Raw genomic sequence first — 6,513 nt, 5'->3', positions numbered from 1 at the left:
GCGCCACCACTGACTGGCAAACAAAAAATTTTATGTGTATGTGTGTTCCTTGTGCCCAAGGAGGCAACAGGAGTTACAGACAGTTGTGAGCTGCTGTGTGGGCAGAGGAAATGGAACCCAGGTCTCCTGAAAGTAGCCAGTGTTCTTAACCTCTGGGCCATCTCTCCGGTCCAGTCTTGAGTTCTCTCTCTTTTTCTGTCTCTGTCTGTCTGTCTGTCTGTCTGTCTGTCTGTCTGTCTGTCTCTCTCTCTCTCTGTGTTGGAGAGGGGTTTGGAGAAACATTGTGTTTAACGGTAAATGGTAAAGTTTAGCACACTCTAGCACCAGAACTGGCACAGAGTTGAAGCAGCAGCCCTGCTGGCTTGGCGACCCCACGGAGCCTTGCACGAGCAAAGAGGACAAAGAGCTTCACAGCCTCAGACAAGGCAAAGCCCAGACTGGCATTGGAGAAAAGCTGCTGCTTGAGAAATGGCCTCCTGGCATAGGCAATAATCCCACCACTGAACCCTGCTCCAATGCCAGCCCTGTCAAGCCCAGATCCCGCTACACCAACTGTGAGAGCCCCAGTACCAATCAACTTGGCTGCTGTGGCAATGTCCTAGGGAAGCAACACAAGTCTGGAACTACCTGGTCACCAGGAGAGAGCGCTACCGCAGGCAGGCTGTTTAGATGGGACCTCTGGTCTACTCAGGAGGGAGGCAGACAGGAGATATCCTGGACTTGTGTAGACAAGGCTGCCCTCAGAAATCTGCCTGCCCTTGCATTGCCTCCTGAGTACTGGCATTAAAGGAGTATGCTGCCTCTTCCTTGAATTCTTTTTGTTTTTTTGTTTTATTTATTTATTTATTTATTTATTTATTTATTTATTTATGTATTTATTTTCAAGATAGAGTTTCACTGTGTAGCCTTGGCTGTCCTGGAACTCACTCTGTAGACTAGGTTGGCCTCTGACTCAGAGATCCACCTGCCTCTGCCTCCCAAGTGCTGGGATTAAAAGCACGTACCACGACTGCCCGGCTTTCCCTAGCTTTGTCAGTCTCTTGTGGTGTTTCGCATGGACTGGTGGACATCGCTCAGAAGACACCTGTGCTGGCACAGACAGCCCAGAGCTTGGAATTTCCCGCAGTGGGCTTTGAAGGAGGGGGAGGACTGGGAAAACATTTGGTTCGTTTGTATCAGGGTCTCACTGTAGCCCATGGCGGCCTCAAATCTGCTATGAAGCTAAGAAGGGCCTTGAACTTGGGGTTCTTCAGCCTTCACCTCCCTAGTACTGGGGTTATAGGTGTGCACCATGGCACTGGTTTATGCAACGTGGGGGAAGGGGAATGGGGTTCTGGGTTAGGCAAGCTCTCTACCAGCTGAGAGCCACACCCCCAGCTACCTCTAGCAGCTTTATACAGCGCCTCTCTTCCAAGTCCTTCGTGGGAGTCACCTGTCTTGGTGGTTGTGGAAGTTAGCTCAGACAAGACCAGCACTGCAAAGGTTCTGACTTCCTTCTGAGTCCAGATACTTCCAGGGTTCATGCTCACAGAGGGAAGTGGGAAGGGAGGGGTTTGAACCACTGCTTTACTGTCATGACCAAACACCATGGCCAAGGCAAGTTATAAAGAAAGCATTGGTTCCAGAGGATTAGAGTCCAGGGCCATCATGATGGGGAGCATGGCAGCAGCGGGCGTGGCGCTGGAGAAGTAACTGAGAGCCCACACCAGCTCCACAAGCCCAAGATACACCCTGCAAGGGACACCCTCAGTGACATTTCCCCTAAACTTTTCCAAACACTTCCACCGAGTGTGGACTAATATATAATGGTATGGGGGCCAGTCTTGCTCAAACCACCACAAAAGGTTGTACTTACTAGTTGGCTCATGTCAAGCTGGTACAAACTAGAAGAGGAACCATGATTGAGGAATTGCCTGCAGGCAAATGTGTGGGGCATCCTCTTGATTAATGATTGACATAGGAGGGCCCAGTTCGCTGTGGGCGGTGCCACCCCACAGCCACAGATAGTCCTGGGCTGCAATAGGAAGGAAACAGAGTGAGCCGTGAGGAGCCAGCACACTCCTCCAGGGACTTCCTCTGGTGGTGGACTGTGAGCGGGGCTGGTCCCCCACATTGACAGAGAAACAAAGGAGAGGAGGGCAGAGAGCTGTCATCTTCTCCCACCCCACCCTCACCCCTCCCCTCAGTGGCTTTGGTGTGAATGCTCCCGGTGGGAACTTGAACTCCACAGATCTTCTGCTGGGGCAAGCACACACTAGCAGGTTTAGCACTCAGGACTCCATCTGATGGTCCCTTCTTCTTCTTTTTTTTTTTTTGTTTTTGTTTTTCGAGACAGGGTTTCTCTGTGGTTCTGTCCCGAAACTAGCTCTTGTAGACCAGGCTGGCCTCGAACTCACAGAGATCCTCCTGCCTCTGCCTCCTGAGTGCTGGGATTAAAGGCATGCACCACCACTGCCCAGCTCCTCAAACCATTTATTTATCTATTTATTTATTTATTATGTGTACAATATTCTGTCTGTGTGTATGTCTCCAAGCCAGAAGCGGGCACCAGACCTCTTTACAGAGATGGTTGTGGCCACCATGTGGTTGCCGGGAATTGAACTCAGGACCTTTGGAAGAGCAGGCAATGCTCTTAACCTCTGAGCCATCTTTCCAGCCCCTTAAAGATTTATTTATTTGCCGGGCGATGGTGGCGCACGCCTTTAATCCCAGCACTCGGGAGGCAGAGGCAGGTGGATCTCTGTGAGTTCAAGACCAGCCTGGTCTACAAGAGCTAGTTCCAGGACAGGCTCCAAAGCCACAGAGAAACCCTGTCTCGAAAAACTAAAAAAAAAAAAAAAAAAAAAAGATTTATTTATTTTACGGATGAGTGCTCTATCTGCATGTACAACTTTCTGCCAGAAGAGGGCATCAGGTCCCACTAGAGAAGGCTGTGAGTCACTGTGTGGTTACTGGGAACTGAACTGAGAACCTTTGCGTTTGTCTGTTTGGTAGGCTGGTGTTTTAGGTTTTTTGAGACAAGGTTTATCTGTAACCTATTCTAGAACTTGCTCTGTAGACCAGGCTGGCCTCGAACTCACAGAGATCCGCCTGCCTCTGCCTCCCGAGTGTTGGGATTAAAGGCATTAGCCACCACCACTCAGCTGAAATAACAATCTTTATGGACAAATTTGAATTTGTTTATTTGTGAATTTATTCATTTGTGCTGTGAACGTGGAAGAAAGATAATTGGGTTAAAATTCTACCTCTACCTGGTTCCTCTTGGTTAAATAACTGAGCCCTATAAATCTAGTTTTGAGATGAGAAGGCTGACGCCTACTTCAGAGACTAGCTCAACACGGCGGCCTGCAATCCTGGCATTCAAATTCAAGAGGCTGAGGAGGGTAGAACAGTAAATTAGAGGCCAGCCTGGACTAAATAGTTTCAGGTCAGCCATGGCTACACGGTAAAAGACTGTCTCAAATAGTAAAAACAACCACCCCTCCCCAGAGGCAGAGAAAGAGAGAGAGAGAGAGAGAGAGAGAGAGAGAGAGAGAGAGAGAGAGAAGAAAAGGGAAGAAAGAAAAAAGAAAAAAGGAAAGGGAGGAGGAGGGATGTAGAAAACAGAAAAAAAAATGAAAAATTGAAACCAAAGGGGAAGGTTAGAGAGGAGAGCGTCATGAAGTCGGCTGGCCAGCGGTAGCTATTCTGGGCTGTTTGTCCTTCCCACCCTCTTCTTGGATCAGACCCCAGCCACACTTTGCGTTTGGGATGTTCTTCCTCTGCTGCTGGGCTGAGCTGAACTGAGTTGCTTCCGTTCTCCTTAAATATCCTTCCCTCCGGACAGGATGTTCCCAACCAGCCCAAGACGCAGCGGCCCTGCTCAGCCAGGCTAACTTTAGTTTGCTATTTTCAGTCAGAATTTGCCCTGGACTTATCATCTGCACTGAATGCCCTCTCCAGGTGGGACAGTACTTAGGTGATGCACCAGGACTGTGGGACACAGACGCTTAGTTTCAATGGGACAGTCACCAAACACCTGTAGTAATCCCAGCATCTAGGAATCTGAGGTGGGGATCACCTTGGATTTGAGGACAGACTAAGATACACAATGAAAATTGTTTTTTTTTTTTTTTCACTTGCCTCTGAGACCAGACTGGCCTTGAATTCACTGAGATTCACTTGCCTCTGCCCCTCAACTACTGGGATTAATGGCATGTGCCACCATTGCCTAACGAGATTCTGTTTGAAAAAACCCAAACCAGAGATGTCAGAGGTTAAGAGCATTGACTGTTCTTCTGGAGGTCCTGAGTTCAGTTCCCAGTGACCACATGGTGGCTCACAACCATCTATAATGGAATCTGGTGCCCTCTTCTGGTGTGCAGGCATACATGCAGATAGAACATTGTGTAAATACATCTGTTCTAGAGAACCCAGGTTTAATTCTCCAGCACCCACATGGCACCTCACAACTGTCTCTCAGCTGCAGTCCTGGGCAATCTGAAACCCTCTTCCGGCCTCTGTGGGTACTACAGGTGTGTGCGCACATAGCCATACATTCAGGCCAACACTGACACACAGTTCAAAAACAGCCTTAGCTACATACAGATTCTAGGCCAGCCTGAGCTGCCTAAGATCCTGTCTCAAAACAAACAAAAGGAGGGGCTGGAGAGATGGCTCAGAGGTTAAGAGCATTGCCTGCGCCGGGCGATGGTGGCGCACGCCTTTAATCCCAGCACTCGGGAGGCAGAGGCAGGCAGATCTCTGTGAGTTCGAGACCAGCCTGGTCTACAGAGCTAGTTCCAGGACAGGCTCCAAAGCCACAGAGAAACCCTGTCTCGAAAAACCAAAAAAAAAAAAAAAAAAAGAGCATTGCCTGCTCTTCCAAAGGTCCTGAGTTCAATTCCCAGCAACCATATGGTGGCTCACAACCATCTGTAATGGGGTCTGGTGCCCTCTTCTGGCCTGCACACATACATGGAAGGAATGCTGTATACATAATAAATAAATAAATATTAAAAAAAAAAACAAACAAAAGGAATCGACTTGTGGAATTGGAGGTATAGGGAAATTCTAGCTCAGAGAGTATGGGATCAAGGATTCTCGAGACACTTACCCTCTCTACATGGCTCCTCAGAGCCCTGGGCTCCAGCCCAGCAATTCAGAATTACTAGGAGAACACAACACCTAGGTCCTAGCACCTCTACCCATGCCTGCACTGAGTTGTGACTGGGACCAGACCTGACAGCTTCACATGCTGACAAATATCGAACATTGGCAGCTTTGATTTGTAGTACTTGTGACTTCTGTGGTCTCCAATTCCCATTATGGCCAATTTCAAATTAAATTTTTTTTTTTGAGACAATGTTTCTCTGTAGCTTTGGAGCCTGTCCTGGAACTCACTCTGTAGATCAGGCTGGCCTCGAACTCACAGAGATCTGCCTGCCTCTGCCTCCTGAGTGCTGGGATTAAAGGTGTGCGCCACCACCGCCAGGCTTAATTATCATTTCAAAATGCCCCAAAATGGCACAGCTCTGGCTCAGGGCTTGAGCCTTTGAGCCCAGACTGGGATTGCACCTCATATATTCCACTCAGACTGAGAGTCTGGAGGAAGCCATTTCTCAAGGGGCAGGAACTGTACCAGCACAGGGGTGTGGTGAAAACAGCAGGTAGAAGACAGTGGGTGTCTGTCAATCACGCTGCTGCTCACATTTGCTAAAGTAGTCTCCAAAAGAAGGGGTGCGATGGGTAGATCATGCCCCCCACAAGCAAGCCTAAGAAGCAGTCCTCAGTGCTGGTATTGGAAATACAGGCCCGATGGCAGGTGCTTAAGGCACCAGGGCTCCATCCTAATGAACGCACCTGGGCCAGTGGTACAATTGTAAAATGGACAGAAGCTGGAAATAAATTTTGATGTCTGGCTGGAGAGATGGCTTAGCGGTTAAGAGCACTGACTATTCTTCCAAAGGACCTGGGTTCAATTCCCAGCACCCACATGGTGGCCCACAACCATCTGTAACTCCAACTCCAGAGGATCCAACACTCTCCTCTGTGGGCACTGCACATACATGGTGCACCATGACACAGGTGGGCAAATGATCCATACACGTATAAGTAGATATTAAAAAGAAAGAAACTGAGTATTCTAGAAGCAATAAATTTTGTGGCGTGTGTATGTGTGTGAGATGCATTTATGTGAGCGGGAGTATGTGTGGATGTCAGAGACAGTTTTCAAGATTTGGTTCTCTCCATCCACCATGTAGATTTCTGGGCATCAAACTCAGGTCATCAGGCATGGTAGCAAACACCTTTATCCAATGAGCCATCTTGGTAGTCCTGGTCTTGAACTCTTGGCCTTCCTGACTCCTATCTACTAGGGTGACAAGCGTGCATTACCAGCTCTGTAAATTCAATCTCCTGCTCAGGCCTTTTCCTGCCTTCTTCATTTCTGACACTGGGTAACATAGCAAGGGGGTCCTCCCCAGATGTCTGCACTTGATATGGGCTTTTCCAGCCTCCAGAACCATCTCTCAT

The sequence above is a fragment of the Microtus ochrogaster genome, linkage group LG8 (genome assembly GCF_000317375.1).
Source record: "Microtus ochrogaster isolate Prairie Vole_2 linkage group LG8, MicOch1.0, whole genome shotgun sequence".
Taxonomy (NCBI): domain Eukaryota; kingdom Metazoa; phylum Chordata; class Mammalia; order Rodentia; family Cricetidae; genus Microtus; species Microtus ochrogaster.
Note: the sequence above shows the minus strand (reverse complement) of the source record.